The sequence below is a fragment of the Chaetodon auriga genome, chromosome 5 (assembly GCF_051107435.1).
Source record: "Chaetodon auriga isolate fChaAug3 chromosome 5, fChaAug3.hap1, whole genome shotgun sequence".
Classification (NCBI taxonomy): domain Eukaryota; kingdom Metazoa; phylum Chordata; class Actinopteri; order Chaetodontiformes; family Chaetodontidae; genus Chaetodon; species Chaetodon auriga.
Window position 1 is genome coordinate 11,294,437 of NC_135078.1, and position 19,378 is coordinate 11,313,814.

The 19,378-nt window shown below is 40.9% G+C and overlaps 1 long non-coding RNA gene across 2 annotated transcripts; it reads left to right on the top strand.

Annotated features, from left to right (window-relative positions):
• Positions 1 to 3,386: 3,386 nt before the first annotated feature.
• Positions 3,387 to 8,848, top strand: LOC143320330 (uncharacterized). Of its 2 annotated transcripts, none has more exons than XR_013077148.1 (5): positions 3,387 to 3,860; positions 5,049 to 5,174; positions 5,380 to 5,492; positions 6,392 to 6,609; positions 7,381 to 8,848. It is a non-coding gene; the product is annotated as an uncharacterized LOC143320330 (long non-coding RNA). The 2 variants fall into 2 exon arrangements; XR_013077149.1 differs by having other exon boundaries at positions 3,834 to 4,213.
• The last annotated feature ends 10,530 nt before the right edge of the window (positions 8,849 to 19,378 follow it).

A 19,378-nucleotide genomic window follows, 5' to 3' on the forward strand; every position in this document is an offset into this window, starting at 1 on the left:
ATTTTGGTCCCTGTATTATTTTATCCCTTTGAATGACGTTTTGTAAATATGACTGTAAAGTAAATGGCTGTTTTTTGAAACCTGTACTTTATATACCCTGTGTTTTTTTTGACCTTTACCTGGCCTGTGGACTCCTCTACCCAACAGATCGTATTGAAAAGCTTCACCGACACCCACACTCCTGAAAACCCAGAGCCTGAATCTTTTTTATTTTTGTTTATTTTCAGGTGTTTTGTTGTGCATGCATTAGCTCTGCATGCTTGAATTGGTAGTACCCAACTGGTTGTCAAGTGTGATTTTATCACAAATCTGGAATTTCACAACCACTGCGTTCCACAAAATGCACGGCTTATTTCTCAAGAATCTGAACTGAAACTCAGTACATGACAGAAAACATTAAGCCCTGACACTTTGCCACACCTGTAAATGGCATGCTAGAAGTTAGCAAAGGTAGCATAGTAACCACCTGAGAGTCGTCCAGCACACATCCAACGCTTCCTTTAGAGTACATGTTGTTTGGGATCTTAAGCTGGTGGGAGACTCAGTGGGGTCACGTGAGTCCTGGTGTGAATGGCTGTTAAGATGCCTGGGGACAGATCTCAGGTCTGCATTGAAGGTGGCTGGTAAGTGGTGTCTTAGACCACCTCCTCTGTTCAGTGATGGTCTTTCCACTTTGACATGGATGGGTTCTTTCACTCCTCTTTCAAACCCTCTGTCTTCCCTGTTCAAAATATGTACATTATTGTCCTCAAAGGAATGTCCCTCGTCCCTACATCTCAAGGTCCAGTTGCCTTTGGAAACACTTTGTTGTCTATTGTACGTCGCTTTCCTTCTGTCGCCAGTTAGCTGCTAACTCCCCCATATCTACCAAATGCTGCACAAGATGAAACATCACTGTCTTCAACATAGTTTTAATAACTTTTGTTTTATTTGTGCTGCAAACATACATCTCTCCCAGTTACATTTGCAGTTAAATTACTGCTGCTGGTAAAATATAGTGACGCTGCCTGGGGGCCTTACCAGGTTAATTTCTGCCTCAGGACTGTCTAGTCTGTAATCCAGCTATGACAATTCTTGACTAAATCATAGAAATAATGCACCATTTTGTTGCATTGCATAATCCTTGAAATATCTCATATTTCAGTCTCAAGATTTCCATTACAGCCGACATGTCTGAGATGACTGAATTCTGACATCATATTTGTTTGTTAGTCCTGTCATGAATCATAGAGACACTTTGTGCGTGACGCTATTTGTCATAAGGTACTAAATGGTCCGTGCTTTCAATGAATGTGTTCTCATCGATGGGTTCTGTGTATCCACTGACTCACCGCAGACCAAACCTCAGTCATGACTGCAGCATTAGTCTGTTTTTACTAAGGTGCGCAAGATTACATTCAGTGGAATTTAAATACACTCATAGTCTCAATGGACATTTAGTCCAGACTATCTTACACGTTTATACTGCAGAACATATTTAGCAACCAGGGCTCTTCCTAAAAATGGGATTCATTCCACCATTGGGGTGTTGATGGTGTCTGCGAGTCACACCTTTACAGAGGATGTTTCTTTTCTGTCATCTCCTTTTCTTTCATCTTTAAACTCCCGCTGAAAAACACTGAGCGTCCAGGTATCTGTATGTAAGACACACCTGTGACGAGGGAAAAAACCAAACATCTGATCTCACTCTGTGGACGCTGGGGTGACCTGATTTTCAAACATTCTAAAATGGAAGATGCTTCTAATACTTTGCATCGACGATACATCATGTGCTCATGCTACGTCTTTGTTTATATAGTTCAACATCCTCAGAATGTTTCCCCTCTGTGAAAATAAACAACTTCAGGCACGTTCTCCTACAAGCATTTGTGAGATGTTATATGAATACTGGAAATGAGATCGATTCAGATTCTCTGGAAAAAGAAAAAAAAAAGTGTTTGTGTCAGCTCAGCTGCAAGAGGGCGTGTTTGTGGATTAGGTTCCAAAATTGTTGAATGAGGTTGAGGCCAAACTGTTAAAACAGTTTTTTCTGGATCCCATTTCCCCAAAAATTGTATGAGCCCAACCAAGAATATGAAGAACAGCCCAGGACTGAACGTGCACGTGAGTAAAGCAAATATGGTTCATACTAAAACCACAGCCTTAATATTTCTCTGATATCAACACAGTATATCTTGACATGGCAAAATCACATCAAAATATCAAATTGATTGTTCCACTCGTGATATTTTCTTTGGAATATTGCACTTTTCCATGTGATATATGAATACCATTGTTGTGGTTTTCGTCTATATTAGATATATAAACATCCAGCATTTTAATGGTTTATTTATTCAGTTGTAATCATGTCTAGAACAATATATTGATGCCTTACATGTTTGGTACAGAACATTTAAACAAAATATTTAAACACTTGAGTCCAAATAAGTCACTGAGTACAAATAGAAATCATACCAACATAAAGTAACTAAATCAAATCTATACATACCGAGAATTTAAGAAAAGCACAAAGCAGATTGCACTGTAGTATCACACTAAAATGAAATTCATACATTGTTTTCTGAAGTGATGAATTTCACCGTTTTTCAATCAAATTAATATTCACTCCTTGACCAGTTCACACAGCAGCATTCGGGTCCTCTTGCCCTGTCGGCCGCTAGGGGGAGCGTACGCAGTGGCACTGTTACGTGTCAAGTAAAAGGTAGAGGGGACGAAAGGGAGTGAGACACAAGGATTTCAGATAACTATCTTTCTTTTGGTTTTGAAATATCAAAACCACTGTGAATAATCTATGCTTCAATCATCTTGCAGAGCACCAGAGAAATGTCATAAGGTGGCTCCTGAATTTGAGCATTTGGCCCTTTCTTGTAGCTGGGGTGAAAACCTTTTCTGTCGTTGAGGTTGATCTATTTCTGACTTGATGCATGTTATTCAATGCATTTGAGTTTGATGAAATTTGCATAACTCTGACCTGGTCTCTAAAAATGATACTAACATACTGCTAATTTGGAACATCAAATATGAGCAAGGGGCAAAATGTTGACAGTGGAAGTATCTGCTGAATGTTCACTGACAGTGTGTTTTATTTGTTTTCCTACAACATGTGCCTGCAGCGACTAAAGTCCATGGGCTGAAACACAGGCTACAAGACACATGTTCACTTTATAGCAAACACTCACTCAATGGCTTCCACCATGGCATCCCTTCACAGTGATTTCTTTTGTTCCAGGTTAGGCCTGCCCCACTCCCTGCGCCTGCAGTGGATAGGTGTGTTCAGGTTGGAAACGAAGCCAACTGTCAGCAAGCATGACCCCACCAAACATCATCCATCAAATCTAACCGGCAAAATAAACACATCAGGAGACAGGAGACTGTCAATGTCATTTGTTGGGCAGGGTTGGGGATTCTGCTGCAAGACAAGCTCTACCCAAGCTGCGAAGAGCTTGAGGAATGGGGAGTGAGGGCAGACAGTAACTCAGGCTTTTTTTTTTTTTTTTTTCTATTTTTCTTTTCTTTTTTTCTTTTTTTTTCTTTTTGCAGTTGAATGACAGTAAAAATAAAATACCAGAAAAAGTCAAGAGCAAACAGAAAAGCATCAGTTCACTTGGCCCGAAGTCGTCTCATGCACGGGCAGCCTTTGTTTTGCATCTCGTCAGCACGCTTTCACTCCGAGGATGAAGTGTTTCGGTCCATCCCACAGTCACCTGCTGGCACACACTCAAGCTACGTGCGGAGCGCCTGAGTCAGCCTGCAGGGCCGCCGGTTTAAAAGAGTGTGCAGGGCCGCAGTGCGTGCAACACACCGCGCCCACTGCGCTCCATCCTCGACTCCGCGGCTTCACGACATTGGTATCACTGGCGGTAAGTGATTGATGCATGCACTGTAACCTTGCCCTCCACTTCCCCGTAGACTTTAACCTGACTTTGGCATTGGTTCATCTGTCAGGACAGCGCAGTAACAGCAGGAGGTCTGTACACTTAGTGCCAGCCTGCAGGCAGCAGCCGCCTCATTGTGCTGCATCACTGTCGGTGTGCACTGCAGTCTACAGGACGCATCCTGTTGTTGATGCCAGAACAATAATCATTCAGGGACATTTTCAGTGCACTACTTCTACTTGCAGCAGAGTATTTTTCCAGTGTAGTACTGGGACTTTTACGCAAGTAAAGGATCTGGATACCTCCTTCACCACTGGACTACTGGATTGTTAACAGTGGTGAGTTCATGGTTCACTTGAAGGTGGCTGGTAACTATTTTATTCTGTTGGGTAGCTAATCTACAATATTAATAATATCTCATGTTTTCTAAGATTATCATGTTTTTGCTTTTATTATTATTATTGTTATCAGTAGTAGTAGTAGTAGTAGTAGTAGTAGTAGTAGTATTTGGCATTTTTGCCTCTGCCTCGTTTTTTTTTAGTGCAGAGGCTGACAGGAAACATGAGGAGAGAGGGGAGGATGACATGCACCTGGAGCTGAAACTAGTCAGTGGTCGGAAAAAGGATCAGCAACTACTTTGAAAATTGCTTTATATCTGCCATGGAATTTTAAATTGAAAATGTTTGGGTTTTGAACTGTTGATCTGACAAAATACATCTGAAGATTTTGCCTTAGGTTAGGATATTTCTGTCAGTAATCAGACTATAAGTTTAATTGATTAATCGAGAAAACAATCAAAAGATTAACCAGTAATAGTTGAAAATAATGTACCTTTAAGGAGACACTGAGATTCTTATTGCCATCAATTGCCTGTAAGGTTATTCAAAGTTATACCTGTGCATAAAACTGGAATCTATGTGGATTAGTTTAGCAGTCTGGTGGGCAGAAATACTGTACTCCACTCAGCTGCAAGCACATTTGTTTGCAGCCTTGATAATCAGTGATCCTCAGTGAGCATTAATGTTTCATCACAAGCCTTGTCTTTTCCGATAGTTAGATGAAACACTTAGGTACTGCACAGTGTTCTCTTGGAAAGCTGGCTTCTATGAAGCTTCTGAAGTCCTGCAGATTGTGTTTGTGACTGATTCAAGGCTCTTCCCTCCCCTCATTCAGACCACCACTGAGGAGGCAGCATGATGTCTGTTCTGAAGATTAAAGAGGGGAAATTTGTGACAGTCCAGAGGTTCCACGATGGACTGAAGCTGTGCGCTGTCGAGCGTCAAAATGGCAGAAAGGATGGTACAGCTATTTTCTAAAGACCACAGCTGTTTTAAAATAACAGTAACTGTTAGGGCCAATTTGATGCCCCACTGATCTGTGTCTGTAGTCTGTATATGGGCTTTCTACAGTGAGTGGCTGTCTGATTTGAATCTGATTTTGAATGATTATGGATTATTATTATTCATTGACACAAAGTAAATATGTTGTCTTGCTTCTTCCGCAGCACCTTCAGTGCACATATTTAGACGTGAAAGAGACCAGAAAAACCAGATGGCTTTACATTTCCAGCTTGACAATGATTACTATTTGCCAAAAGTGGATGGAACCAGCCTGACGGTAAATATAAACATGTGTATATAAGTTTGTTCTCAGCATAAATCAAGAACAGGTCAGTAAAAAGCATGAAAAACAGTTTACCTGTGAAATGCATGTAACACTGGTGGCGAGTCATTTGTTGTCATCGTTTTCTTGATTCCTGGGACAATCATGCACCCTCATTCTGAATTGTTTCATTCACCAGAGGTTGTGAAGGCATCTTTCAAAAGTTCATTATTCATTTTCACAACATATATCTAACCCATTGCAGACAAGAAAAGTGACTGTAACAAGTTTGCCGTTTTCACCAGTCAGTGATAAAATACACAGCTCTTACCAATAGAAGAGCAGCACGAAACAGCGCAGAGCTGACAACGATCATGTGTGATGACTGAGATGGATGTTGCGAAAGGGGAGGAGTTATTTCGGGCGCTCCTGGTTCCAGAAGTAAAAGTCCCATTATGCAATGTTACATGACACACAGTTGGAGCACTTCCACACCTTCAAATTAAATCATCCATTATAAAGATAACAACTGCATTACAAAACATTACAGAATATAATGAATATCCAGACATGGATTGACGGGGGAGGTGTTGATTGCACTGAGAAGCTGTAATGAACATATTTATTCTCTTTTTTTCCCACCGTGAAAACCTCTCACTATTTGATTCTACTGTAACCCTCTGAAACCAAGCTGACAGCCCTGCCGATGTTAAAACATCTAGAAAAGGGGTCAGTCAGTGTTCAGATGGCCACCCTGGTCACCTCTCTCTACATCCATCTCTCTGACCACAGCTGATTTCTCCAAGAAGGAGCATGCAAACTTTTTAGAGCTGCTTTTCGATCCTGCAGGGTGTGAGTGCTTCCTGCAAAGTGCCTAAAATGGGACCTCGGTGTTGTGTTTTGTGTGTTCACAGCTGGAGAAGGCTACTGGTGACAACATCCCAGATGATATATCTGATAGTCACTGGTTTGAGAAGGAAAACCTGGGATGTGGTGAACATTACGGCTTGCGAACTGTGGTTGAACCCACGCAGTACCTCTCCACATGTTTTCAAACAAGGCAATGCATTTTCGTCCTCAGTGAAACCCCTCATGACTGTGTTCATGTCACAGATGAAGAGATAGAGTAGAGGTATGTTTTCATCCTTCTTCCAAACTCATTTTGCATGCTACTTATTTTTTATGTTTTATGTTGCATCTACTTTTACCTCAAAATGTTTTCCCACTTTAAAAATAGAATAGTTTTGCGCTGGGGGAAACGTGCCACAGACAACATTTTGTGATAGATTATCACAGTGCTAAATACAGTGGACACAGTGGTGCTTGCTACACAGGACACAGACACAGTTAAAAAGATGAGGTTTGAGAGCGATGGTGAATGCCGTGGGCAGGATGGAATGGGACAAGGATCAGCAGGTAGCAGGCAAAGGAGCAGGAAGTCAGGCAGACAAGGAACGATCCTGAGCACAAGGCAAAATCCAGGAGTTTAACACAAAATACGTCACTAATTAGAGAGGCCTGAAGCAAGTGTCGGACCAGCAGACATCGCCATCCCATGTCGTTAGCAAAAGAATATGTCGCTTAGTTACATCAGTTTCGGAAAGGCCACAGTTCACTGTTGCTGCAGACTGTTTAGAACTTGACTCTCCAGGAGTGAGAGGTAAATGCTCTCAGTTGATGAATGAGAACGCATCATTTCACGTTGCCTCTCCCCCCTTTAGTTGAGCTGATTTTTTCCTGATTATTTCTGAATCACTTTACACTTGAGCAGCATTTTCCACATTCCTCCCCTCATCCCACTCTGTGTCATCCATCACTTTGAATCACTGTCTGAATTTGTGGTTCACTGCCATGCCTCTGTTTATTCTGAAACTGGCCCTCTTTGTCTTATTTGTTTCCTCAGGCATCCATCACCAACTCAGCTTCACCTTCTACCACATAACTCAAGATTCCTCTGCTTCCTCCTGCATGCTAACAGATCTGCTCCAGCTGTGGACCAAGAATACAGGGGCATTATTTAGATTATCTGTCAATCTTTGGTGGCTAAGTGTCTTCTTGTTAAACTTAATGAAATGGGTGCTGTTGTGGAATGTTGAAACCGAATTTACAAACCACAAAAGGGCCAAAAAGCTCGTGTTAATACATTAAAGGTGCAGCCTGAGAACGCACTCTATTTTATTTTCTTTCTATTTCTCTCAAATTACACCATTATCTTTCTATTTTTTTTGTAAAAAGATAAACAAATCTCAACATAAGGCAGTAAATGCATACTACAAATTATGAAGGCATATCACACAATAATATCATCATTAAGTGCACTTTGAGATTATATCAAATCATAGTGAGATTGTAAGAACATTCAATTCATCAGTAGTTATAATGAAACACACAAATATGGGTTATAAGAGAATACATGCTTAAAGGCCTTTGTTCAGACAGTAAGGTTAAATGAGATTACTAGAGTTCAATGTGCCACACAAAGAAACAGCAGCTGCCAAGACAGCTGCACAGACATGGAAAGTCCCAAAAAGTGCTGCTAAGATTGATCACGAGGATGTTCTATGAGCCTAGTTGATTTCGTAATTTTCTATCTCTCTGCTTTTACTATAGTTTCAACAAACCGTTTCTACTACAATATCACATTCAATAAATCAATTCCACTACAATATCATTCTCAGCAAATCAGCTACTATCAGCTACCATTGGTTACAGTGTTTCCTCTCAAGTTGTCACATATCTGTTAGAAAAAATTATACTACAGTACTCAATCAATGCAATTCAAGTAAAGTTGTGGGACTTGGGAGAGGCTGTTTAAAAAGGCATGCTCAAAGGTGAGGCAGCAGAACCTGAGATATCCTGATTTTCATCTCTAGTATGGGTCAAACTGACACTGGATCCTAAACCTACAGTAATGCGATTATGTCTTTTTACCTCTCCTCCTGGTGAATTCTGTTAAACCCTGTCTTAACACGTCAACACGCCAGTTTGTAACTCTATACTCCTCCTGTCAAAGGCTAAAGTTCCCTTTTGATGTGAAAATGGTCCTCAAATACTTTTGACGTGTTGGCATTGAAGTGTTTAAGGAGAGGGTATTTTCTTGTTTTTGTGAAGCAGATTTGTTTTTTCACCACTATGTATTTGGTTGACTAGACCTCCCCAGTAATCTCTGCTGAAACAGTCTGGGGTTCCTAAATGCAACAATACTCATAATCCACTTCACTCATGGGCTGCCATTAATGCTGACTCAGCTTCATGGAAACCTACAAGGCTACCTGCCTGAAATCGTGAATATCAATCATGTTTCTTTCATACTAACAGTGTCACTGTAAATATAAGCACGCTGTGTAATAAACTGTTGCATTTAACCTGAAGTACGTCCTGGTGTCTTGCAAAGAGTTGTTGTGTGAGAGACATTTAGAGAAGTGAGAGAGATTTGGGGTTAGACAGTAAGTTAGAGTTACTCTCACTCTCTTTCCACACACTATCATGATGTTTACGCCGTACATATGAGCAGAAAAGGTTCAAATTCTTGCTGGGAAAAAATTTGCATAGGTCTTGGCACGTCAGGCAAAGGTATCTAATGACATGTCTTAACACCGCTGTGCTTTGTTTGCTGCACAAACAAGCAATGTCTAGAACTGAAGTTAAAATGAATGCTTTTGAACATGCTGAGACTGACTTTAGAGACGGAGGAGAGCACACAAGATTTCAGTTGATGTTAAAATGTAATGTGTAAACCTTGCACTTTAAAAGCCCTCACTTAAAACCAAATTACAAAATCAATGTGTACTGAAACTTGTGGAGCTACCTTGTGCAACGTTCAGTGTACGGTGTGATGACTGAAAATCCAAAAAAATGGAGTGGGTGGTCAAAATAAAAGAAATGCCACACATAGCTGGACAGCTGCAGGTCCAAGCAGTGACTGCAGCCAATCAGCAACATCAGCACCTGCTCAAGTGAGTCATGCACAAGTGAGCTGTGTGATTTACTACATATACATTGCAAAAAGTCTTGCTTAATATTGAATAACTGGGATGAAACCATCAAAACACACACACACACACACACACACACACACACACAAACAAACAAACTTAAAAGGCATTAATAGCCTCTGACAGCCTCAGCAAAAACACATACAACCCTGTTTCCAAAAACACTGAAACACCATATTTAATTGAAAACAGCAGAAAGGCAACACCCTAAGTGTTGAAACTGAGAAATGTCATTGTTTTCTGAAAATCATGGTCTCATATGTAATTTGATGCCAGCAACACGTCTCAAAAAGGTTGGGACAGGGACAACAAAAGAAAACAAAAGTGATATGCTAAAAGAAAACAGCTGGTGGAACATCTCACAATGAATGAGCTTAACTGGGTACAGGTCAGTAACATGATTGGGTATAAAACTAAAGTTCAGCGTCTGGAAATAAACGCAGAAGTGAACAGACCTTGTGGAAATGACAGCACTTTGCCGCTGACTCAAAACAGCGGACTGGAGAATGCTAACATCCAGCTAATTGGCTCTGATACAGCTCCCACGAAACTAAAGGGCTGTGTACCGGGTAATAAATCTGCCAGTATCAGTCCTCCCTGGAATGCTCTTGGGACAAAGCCCAAGAGTAAATCAGCTGATATGGGGAGACGTCCAACAGGTAGAACCCAGCGCCCAGAGATCTGTGATGCAACAGGCTGGCCTGCGTTATCATCCTCCTCAACACCTGTGCAGAGTAAGGCACAGCTGTGGATAAAAGCTAAAGGGAAGGTGAGCAACAAAGCTCCCAAACCAGCTAGTGTGCAGTTACAAAATCGGTTTGCTCCACTACTGCAGGACCCTGGATCTCCAACTGAAAACCTGGATAACTCCTCTGACTCACAGAGAAGGGTAAGGCCTGACAGGAAGTCAGAAGCTAGAAAGCTACACGGAAAGCTACTGACTGGTCCTGAGACTCTGGTTGTTGGTGATTCTGCTATTAAAGACGTGGGAAGCATGTACAGCAGAAACACGAAAGTATTGTGCTTTCCTGATGATGCGGTCTCCAACATGACCGACAGAATCCTCAGTCTTGTTGCAGAAATTCCAACTTTGAAATACCTTGTACTGCACACTGGGGCAAATGATATTGCGAAACGACAATCTGAAGTGCTCAAACGAGATTTAGATAAACTGCTAAATGCAGTGAGCTCTCTGAATGCTGAGGTCTTCTTCAGTGGGCCTTTACCACCAGTCAGAGGAGGAGGAGAGAGATTCAGCAGATTATTGGCAGTAAACAGATGGCTTTCAACTGCATGTGATGTCCACTCAGTGCATTTTATTGACAATTTCAACTTTTTCTGGGACCGCAGACATTTTTTCAAAGGAGACGGACTTTCCCTAAACATGTCAGGAGTAAAACTTTTTGCCTCCAACTTATCTTTCTTCCTGCGTAACACTGTTCCCACTCCCAAGGACAAGAGACAAGAGGAATCCAAACAAAAGCTGCAAACACCAAAACATGAAGGAGAACCAACTCTCCCCCCGCCTGTATGCTCTAACCATGAAGGATGCCAGAGCAAAAAGGGGGATGCCTCATGTCCTCCACCAGGGGCCACTGCTCGTGAGGATTCACCGACTCCAACCACTAAAACTCCACCTAGGTCACCATCTCCAACTGCCCAAACTCCATCTAGCTCATCATCTTCACTGGGTATCCCATCACCATCCTACCCCCTTCTGGAGTTTACTGACCAAATGAACAAACTCGTCAGCGCGGGTATCAGACTTACCCCTCGCCCATCTGGGGTCCTGTCCCCCCAAATTCCACCCCGCCCCCTACAACCACCCTGTCCCCCTCCACCACCACAGCGCCGACGGGCACCACCTCCACCCCCTCCACGGCTTGATCTGAACCTACTCCAGTCCCCTAGTAAGAGCCCAGCACAGCCACCTATTTGTGTTGGTAACTGATGTGTTACGGGTCCAGCTTTTAAGGCAAATGTTATGCCTGACTTTTCCAAGGAAAAGCCAGGGCCCATTGTGCCGGAAGCAGTGATTCATGTCTCAATAGGTAGGAGGAGAAGATCGGCCCATCTCTCCAGAAACATCACATCATCGAATTTAACATGTATTCCACGTCAGCCACAGTATGTTCTAAAACATGGGGATGTTGGACTTTTTAGCACATTTAATTTAGCCCTTTTAAATGTTAGGTCTTTGGCAGGCAAATCATTCTTAATCAATGACTTTATCATCAAGCACAAGCTTGATTTTATGTTTTTAACTGAAACTTGGTTAGGACAAGATAACAGCACAGCAGTTCTCAATGAGTCAGCCCCTCCGAACTTCAGTTTCATAAGTGAAGTAAGAATGCATAAGAGAGGAGGTGGAGTCGCCATTTTGTTTAATGATAGCATTCAATTCAGCAGAGTCTCTTATGGTCAGTTTGAATCTTTTGAATATGTTGCCATTCAATCTAAGTCTCCCTGTCGATCAGTCTTCGTAACCATCTACAAGCCTCCAAAATACAATGCAAAGTTTTCCGATGAGTTTGCCAATCTACTGTCTGTTGTTTGTATTGATTTTGACTGTGTTGTGTTAGTGGGTGACTTCAACATTCATGTTGATAATCTCAAAGATGGATGTGCTAAAGAACTTCTAAACATCCTGGATCATTTTGGCCTATCTCAGCACGTAACACATTCAACACATAACAAAGGGCATATATTAGATTTGGTTATTTCCAAAGGGCTTAATATCTCTGAGGTTGTGGTGATGGATGTTGCTCTTTCTGATCATTACTGTGTGTCATTTAAAATGGCCATACCTGCTACTCTTAACAAAAGTGGAACAGAGGTAATCAAAAAGCGTTATATTAATGATAACACCAGTGCAGTCTTCACTCAGTGTTTTACACCATCACCAACACTGCCCTCAGCTTCAACTGATGACCTTGTAAATAGTTTCAGTTCCAAAGTTATGGCTATTATTGACTCCATCGCCCCAGTTAAGACAAAAGTTTTATCAGGAAGGAAAAAGACACCTTGGAGAAACACCACACTGGTCAAAGTCCAGAAAAGAGTCTGCAGACAGGCAGAGCGCAGGTGGCGAAAAACTAAACTCCAGGTTCATTATGAGATTTACAAAAACAGTCTCCACACCTATAACCATGAACTAAAGAAGGCAAGGCAAGCATTCTTCTCAGAGATTATCAACAGAAACTGTAATAATGCCCGCACTTTGTTTTCTGTTGTGGATAGACTGACAAACCCCACAGCATCAGTCCCTCCTGAGCTGCTATCCAACAAGTCATGCAATGAATTTGCAGCCTTTTTTACAGATAAAATTTCAAGGATAAGACAAACAGTGTGCAGCTCCAGCTCAGGCAAAATGATAAGTCCATCTGTGCCTTCTTGTTCTACAGTTAATCTAGCACATTTTAACCTTCTAGATCATACAAGGCTGGCAGAAACTGTATCACAGTTAAAATCTACAACATGCTGCCTTGATACTCTGCCAACAAACTTTTTTAAAAATGTCTTTAATTGCATAGCTCCAGATGTGTTGCAGATAATAAATAATTCTCTTCACTCTGGTCACTTTCCCCAGGCCTTGAAAACTGCAGTAATAAAACCTCTCCTAAAAAAGACTAATCTGGATGCTTCAGCGATAAGTAACTACAGGCCAATATCAAATCTTCCCTTTCTAGGAAAAATTATTGAAAGGGTTGTTTTTCAACAAATGCATGCTTTCATGATGCAGAACAATCTTTTTAATGCATTTCAGTCTGGATTTCGTCCACACCACAGTACTGAGACTGTACTTATCAAAGTTTTAAATGACATACATCTGAATAATGATGCTTCCAAAACCTCAGTCTTAGTATTATTGGATCTCAGTGCTGCCTTTGATACAGTTGATCATGACATACTTCTTGACAGACTGGAAAAGTGTGTGGGACTTACTGGCACTGTACTACACTGGTTCAAGTCTTACTTACAAGATAGAGACTACTTTGTGTCAATTGGTGAGCATGTGTCTGAACGACAAAAGATGATGTGTGGGGTGCCACAAGGGTCCATTCTCGGACCACTTCTTTTCAATATCTACATGTTGCCCCTAGCTCAGATCATGGAGCAACATAATATTTCTTATCATACTTATGCAGATGATACACAACTTTATATTTCTGTGTCATCACATGACTACAGTCCCTCACTTTCACTGAGTGACTGTATTCATCAAATCAATGAGTGGATGTGCCAGAATTTTCTTCAGCTTAATGCAGATAAGACAGAAGTGATTGTATTTGGCCCCAAAAATGAAAGGTCAAAGATCAGTGCTCACCTTAATTCCATGTCACTGACAACAACAGATAAAGCCAGAAATCTTGGTGTTATTATTGATTCTGACCTGAATTTTAACAGCCAGTTAAAGCTCATTACCAAATCAGCCTACTACCACCTGAAAAATATAACCAGAATTAAGGGATGTCTGTCCAAAGAAGACATGGAAAAACTGGTTCATGCATTTATTTTCAGTAGGTTGGACTATTGCAATGGAGTCTTTACTGGCCTAAACAAAAAATCAATTAGGCAACTACAGCTGATTCAAAATGCTGCTGCACGAGTCCTGACAAACACCAGAAAAATGGACCATATTACACCAGTCCTCAGATCACTACATTGGCTTCCTATAGACTTCCTAGACTTCAAAATCTTACTGTTGGTCTACAAAGCATTAAATGGTCTAGGACCGAAATATATTGTAGATTTATTAACTCCATATGAAGTATCCAGACCTCTCAGGTCATCAGGGACAGGTCTATTGTGTGTTCCCAGAATGAGAACCAAACAAAGTGAAGCAGCTTTCAGTTATTATGCTCCTCACCTGTGGAACACTCTCCCTGCACACCTGAGGTCTGCACCAACTGTCAGCTCATTTAAATCAGAGTTGAAAACATTATTATTCGCCACAGCTTTTACTTAAAGTAATCATTTTAAATGCTAGATTATTGTCTTAAACACTAAATTATTGTCTTTTACTGGCTTCCTTTAATTGTATTTTATTTTTATTTTTCTATTCTCTTCTAATCTCTTTCTTTCTTTCTTTCTTTGAAATGTATGATTTTAATGTATTTTTATGCTTCTGTAAAGCACTTTGAATTGCCTGGTGTATGAATTGTGCTATACAAATAAATTTGCCTTGCCTTGCCTTGCCTAAAAAAGCATCCTAAAGAGGATGGGGAGGGGTTCATCAGTCTTTGACAGACTGCTGCCAAAAACAGTTTGAGAAGCAACGTGCGCTTCCAAGTAGCCGACGTCTTTTTCAGACAAGGCCTTGCTTATTTCAACAGGACAATGCCAAACCACATTCTGCATGTATTCCAACAGCATGACTGTGCTAAACTGGTCTGTCTGCAGTCCTGACTGGTCACTCACTGAAAATGTTTGGTGCATTATGTAACGTAAAATACACCAATGGAGACACTGAACTGCTGAGCAGCTGAAGTCGTACATCAAGCAGGAATGGGAAAACATTCCTCTTCCAAAATGACATCAGTTTTTCTCCTCAGTTTCCAACGAACGCTGACAAAGTGTTAAAAGAAGATGTGATGAAACAGAGTGATAAACATGAGCCTGTCCCAACTTTATTCAGACTTGTTGCTGCCATCAAATTCTACACGAGGACAGAATTTTCAAAATCAATGAAATTTCTCAGTTTCAACATTTGACATGTTGTCTTTGTGCTATTTTCGGTTAAATTTGAGGTTTCAGCATTTTGCAAATCATCACATTCTGTTTTTGTGTACGTTTTACACAGTGTCCAAACGTTTTGAAAACGGGATTGCACATGTGTATATGTATATGTATGTGTGTGTGTCTATAAAGAGAGAGAGAGAGAGCGAGCAATAATACCATTGCTTTCCCTGTGGCAAAGTACTCTAATCTACAGTTTCTTTGCATAATGACTCAACACCACCTCACATTTGTGTCTACAGGCTCTGATGCTGTTTGCTAAACTCTAATACTCTGAAGATTACACACATACTGCGCTGTGTGGGAGGAACAGGAAATCCTTTCATGAACATGCCAGGAGGACAGACTCACTAATGCAGATGAGATTTTTATTTTTAACACTTTATCAACTGAGGCTTCTCTGAGTTGGCCACATGAAAGTATATTTAGTTATCAGCTGGGGGTGTGTTCCAGCTCTTATCGGCAGTGCTTCCTCCCCTACAGTGTCTGCATGAAAAGCATTTGTAGACAAAGCCATCATGTCATAAAGCCATGTTTATTTTATTAGATTTTTTTTTTTTTTTACAGTAGCCTTTATTTGACTGGATTATAAACTGAATACCTATGTGACTCAGGCAGGTTAATGCTCAATGATTCCCTCATCACCAGTGAATAGGTGTGGAGGATCGATGCACTTTGGAGATCGGTAATTCAGCCTTAGTGCCCAACTCCCATGCCAACAACAATAAAAATTCAAATGTGACAATAAATTCTTTTGATGTTGAACAGACAGGCTTAGATCCTCCACAATTACGCTAAATTACTCATTATTTTAGTAATAAAGCCTTTAGCAAAGTACGAGTTGGCATCAGTCAGAGCTCCACACCTCAACACTATCAGCAGCTGCACCTGTCGCCTCAGCTTCATTCTATTAACATCAAGTCAGAGAACAACTCCTTCACTGGAAAAGCCGCACCAACAGCAGCTACATATTAGGCCAGACACAGATAACTAGTAGGGATGTTACACTGTTGGCACAAGTTCATGGTGTAAGAAAATAAGCAGAATGTGCTTGTTGTTTATTCAGGGTTATCTTTCTTGTGCATGCTTCACATTTTTTCTTATCTCTTCCTCATGTAATATAATATGTGGGCTGGAACAATACACTGCTGTGACTGCAAAAAATATCCACTGTGAATGTGATCTTCTTTCTTTCTTATTCAATAAGAGACTTTATTTTTGCTGAAGGAAGAGTTCTAATTTTCAAAGTGACAATTATCCATACTTTCATTATCTCAGTGGAAACAATGTGACAATGTGGAAGGGTTCACTTGCAGTGATGATGGAAAACACAGACAAATTATGTCGCCTTTCTGATCGTCGTGATCAGGAAACACATCTGTGTGTCCGTCTGGTGTGCATGGACAAAGAACGTGATGTATTAGTTCAGTTTAGAGCACTTTTCATGAATACGGACAATAATGAAAACACTGTGTCATTATGAATATGCAAAAAAGTTTGTTGGCTGAGTCATCCATCTCAGCTGAGACTCCAGAAACAGGAGGGCTCTGGCTGCTGTCTCAGTCACTTACCTGACAGAGGGAGGGACACTTTTAAAGCAGGTAGACTGGCATTTTTTCATTGTTTTGTGAGGCTGGTACTCCACAGATGGGCTGGTACACTCATTTTTAAGTGTCTACTCAGCTCTGATTTTTAATCAGAATAAGCTTTTGACTATTGGCCAAGCATGTGCACACATAAAAAAAAGAAAGCTAATTTGAAAACACTGCATTTGATGCCCTAATTTCAAAAAGGGTGACTCATCCAGACTCTTTGGATCCCAGGGGACAGACAACCCAATGAGGTGAGAGGGTCAACAATTAAGAATGAGGCAAAGCCTGCAAATATCTTAAAAACAGGCAGTAACAATGTCAAATCAATTCTGAGGGTCATAGGTAACCAGTGCAGGGAGATCAAATTGGAGAAATGGGCTAAAAGCACTCCAAGGGAGCACCCTGCCCATATGTTTTGATAGCTGGAGGGATCACCTGAGTGGTAACAAGCTTGGAAGAGTTTGTTCATCCTGAAATTTTAACAAATTATCTCACTTCAGCAATGCTCCTAAACTGAGTGATGGCTAATTTTGTAATGTTTTTGTGATTTACTACTGACCCTGAACGCATGACCAAGCGTTTCTTTAACGTTTGCAATGCGGGGAGGTGTTAAAACCTAACCTGCTAGTTTGCATCTTACACCGAAGTTTGTATGAGTCTACCTCTAATTATTCAGTCAAGAGGCAACGTCAAGTTCTGTGGTTTCTGATTGGTTAAGAGCGGGATAATAGCGTCAGAGTGAAAGCAATGGTGTGTGTGCGTGTTTTCTGGGAGTGAGGAGGAGACAACGGTCTGAATTTCCGTTCGTCATTTTATAGTCTCTGAACTTTAATAAGAGTTACAGTGAAGTGGTTAGGCACAGAAAGTCACTGTCGCTGCTTTTGTGAGTTGAATGAAGTGTATTAAGACTGTGAGAGTTAGTGTGAGCACTCAGCTAACGTCAAGCTAACATCGAGCTATCACGAGGCGGCCTTGGATGTCATTAGCCTGGAGGCTAGCCACCACGCTTCCACCAATTAAGCGCTTTCGGACTTTTAACTGTATTAAAAGTGCTGACGGTTAGCCAGTACGTCAGAGGAGATAAGCGACCAGCCACGAGGAATCCAGATGGCGCACTGTGTGACCAAATGAGACTCAGTCGCACCTCTGGTGATGAAGCACGAGCGACTGACTTTTCTTGATGTTGTCGCGGACCGTGGTGAGGAGCCGTTTTCTTCACGGGAGCCAGGACTGCTGTTAATCGCACGAGGAGCGGCTGCCCGGAGAGGTAAAACGTACATTGGAGAGTGAGTAACCCACTTCACGGCCACATCCGGCGGCAGACATATTAAGGTGGTTGGTATTTCAACTGTGTAAAGGACTTTAAAAAGCATGTTGTAGTAGCTTTACGAATAATTAAGAGTATGCAACTCAGAAGTGGAAAAAATACACCTGGTCTATTTGTTTAATGGGGATTTTCCTAATAAGTTCAGTTGTTATTTTAATTTCACATTTGTTTAGACCGATTTGGGGTTTAATAAATCTTTACATTTTGATAACTTAAAGGTACATACAAGTGAATTTGAAGGTACAACGAAGACATTTCAGGTCAAGTCAACTTTATTGTCAATACTGCTATATGTATGGATCATGCACGGAACTGAAATATCATTTCCCTGAAATCCCTGGTGCAAACAGCAATAAACATGAAATAGAAAATGTAATAGAAAATAGAAAATAAAAAGATATAAAAGAAATATATACAAGTTAAAAAGATGTAGGAAAAATATGGCAATCTAAGATTTACAGTGTGATATTTAAAGCTGCTCCTTCAGTGTTTACAAGTGCTCCTGGTGAGTTTAAAGGTGTTCACTGAATTTAATGTCCATAGTGAGTTAACGGAACACAAAGAAATTTCAAGGTACTTGAACATGTTTAAAAGTACACCACAAATGAGTCTACACATAGTTTGTCTTTTTTTTTTTTTTTTTAATGCAGTAGACAGACACACACTCGGTTCACATGAGAAGCATGCAATACAGTAATTTCACCCCTTTGAGAGTAAGGAAACAAACCTGGGCATGGTTCATAGGCCTGCAAACCAGAACAGTGTTACATAAAAGAACAAGTATTCGACAAATCTGCAAGGTGACATTTGGTGAAACATGAAGAACAATGTATACTGTGTGTTCAAATTGTGTGTGTGCATATTTTGGCCTATGTTATGAATGATAACAACAGAGTATATAATTCATCTCCCTAATGAGGGATTCATAAAGTACTTTCTTCGTTCTACTGCAGTCAAGTGCCAATTGAGTTTGTTGCGTCGTATCTGCCAAAACTGTCTACCTTGTTGAGCCAGTTCACTAAATTTGGTTCATGTAATGGCAATTTCAGTTCCTTGTGCTTCATCCACTTGAAACACCCCACCTCCCATTTCCTCACCAGGATATCGGGTCCTTTTGTGTTTTAAATTCTGATGTCTAGACCTCTTAATATCTACATACAAAATCCTGCAGGATGTCTTTGGTGCGAACCACTCCCTAGGGAGCCGGCACCGATACCTACAGCAGACCAAAAGGTGCAAAAACACACT